Raw genomic sequence first — 1,886 nt, 5'->3', positions numbered from 1 at the left:
CTTAGCTAACGATGGCTTGCATTCATGCTCCATGGTGCAGAATAACATTCTCACATTCTAGAATCTTACCTACTCTGATTACTATAGCACGCTTACATCTTTGTCTCTCAGCATGTGTATACATTTTTTCCAAAATCACATGGAAACAGACTACCACAACTGGACTCAACCTCTCATTGTTCTGATATGAAGTCAGACCCTTGCATTCATGCTCCCCATGGTCCAGAACAGCTTTCTTATATTCTAGAATCTTACCTAGTCTGATGACTATGACACGCTAACATCTCTGTCTCTCAACATGTGTATAAATGTTTGATCTAAAGAAAGAACCTTACCCATTCTCTCTCCCTCTCAATCTATCTTTCTATCTCCTTTCTCTCTCTTTCTCCAAAATTTCCCTCTTCAAAATCACAACATGATGGCATTGTCTTTATATTTTCTTGGTAAATTCTAGCTAAATTCCTCCTTAGTTAAACCGAATGGGAATAGCTGTAGCACCCACAATTCAGTTGGTCAGGATGGCCGAGTGGTCTAAGGCGCCAGACTCAAGAATGATTTCTTTCCCACACAGAGCTGGGTTTTCTGGTCTCCAAATGGAGGCGTGGGTTCAAATCCCACTTCTGGCAGCTGCTTTTTGTGTCCTTACTTGTCTACAACTGACCCTTCTTTCTAAACTGTCATATAACCCTCTCAGCATCTGTACATTTTTTCTAAAAGCATGTGGAGAGAGACTGCTACGACCATGAAGGATGATAACCCTCAATCTTTTGACCCAATGTAAGACGCCTTTTCCATAGGCCACTTGCTCTTCAGATTGGCGCATGAGGCTTTCATAACAACCGATCACTACATTTAAATTTTTTTCAAAAAGAGTGCAGAAAGACAATGCCACAAACCACGAAAGGACTTGAAACCTCAAACTTCTGATCCAAATTCAGACACTTATTCATTAGGCCAAACAGTCTTTTGAATGGCACATGATGGTTGAGTACGTGGTCCCTTGGTCTAGAATAAGAATAAACTTTTTTTAAAAAAACACGTGGAAACTGACTGCCATGTCGGGACCTGAACCCTCAAAACCCTGATCTTAAGCCTGACGGCATCTTACCCATTGATGTATTCTCTCTCTCTCTCTCTCTCTCTCGCTCTCTCTCTCTCTCTCTCTCTCTCTCTCTCTCTCTCTCCTCTCTCTCTCTCTCTCTCTCTCTCTCTCTCTCTCTCTCTCTCTCTCTCCCCCCCCCCCACCCCCCGTTTGGTCAGAATCCGCCTTATCCGTTCATTTATTTATTTTTTCTCGTTCTCTCTGTCTCTCTGCTTTCTCTTCATTCTCTCTCAAACATAATGACATTGTTCTTACATTTTCAAGAAAATTGTAGCTAAATTTCTCTTTGATTAGCTGAATGTGAATAATTCTAGCAGTCTCAGTGCAGTTAGTCAGGATGGCCGAGTGGTCTAAGGTGCCAGACTTAAGAGTGTTCTGTTTCCCTTGAGGTGGGTATTCTGGTCTCCAAATGGAGGCGTGGGTTCAAATCCACTTCTGACAGCTGCTTTTAGTGTCCTTACTTGTCTAAAACTGACATGTCTCTCTATACTGTCATATAACCCTCTCAGCATGTGTACATTCTATTCTAAAAGCATGTGGAGGGAGACTGCCCACCACCATGAAGGGATGATAACCCTAAATCTTCTGATCTAAAGTAAGATTCCTTTTCCATTTGACCACGTGCTCGTCAGAATGGCGCATGATGCTTTCGTAACAAACGCCCAGTATACATACATTTTTTTCAAAAAGTGTGGGAGAAAGAGAATGCCACAACCACGAAGGGACTTGAACCCTCAATCTTCTGATCCAAAGTCAGACGCCTTATCCATTAGGCCACGCGGTC

The 1,886-nt window shown here is 42.4% G+C and overlaps 3 non-coding genes across 3 annotated transcripts; 2 read left to right on the top strand and 1 right to left on the bottom strand.

Moving 5' to 3' along the window:
• The first annotated feature begins 512 nt into the window (after window positions 1-512).
• TRNAL-CAA (transfer RNA leucine (anticodon CAA)) lies at window positions 513-626 on the top strand. The gene is made up of 2 exons: window positions 513-550; window positions 581-626. It is a non-coding gene; the product is annotated as a tRNA-Leu (tRNA).
• An 807-nt stretch (window positions 627-1,433) lies between these two features.
• Window positions 1,434-1,543, top strand: TRNAL-UAA (transfer RNA leucine (anticodon UAA)). Its single transcript has 2 exons — window positions 1,434-1,471; window positions 1,499-1,543. It is a non-coding gene; the product is annotated as a tRNA-Leu (tRNA).
• A 270-nt stretch (window positions 1,544-1,813) lies between these two features.
• On the bottom strand, window positions 1,814-1,886 carry TRNAQ-UUG (transfer RNA glutamine (anticodon UUG)). Its single transcript has one exon. It is a non-coding gene; the product is annotated as a tRNA-Gln (tRNA).

The sequence above is a fragment of the Dendrobates tinctorius genome, unplaced genomic scaffold (genome assembly GCF_039654945.1).
Source record: "Dendrobates tinctorius isolate UK_male_01 unplaced genomic scaffold, ASM3965494v1 ptg000609l, whole genome shotgun sequence".
NCBI classification, from domain to species: domain Eukaryota; kingdom Metazoa; phylum Chordata; class Amphibia; order Anura; family Dendrobatidae; genus Dendrobates; species Dendrobates tinctorius.
This window is presented reverse-complemented; position numbering and strand designations above follow the sequence as displayed.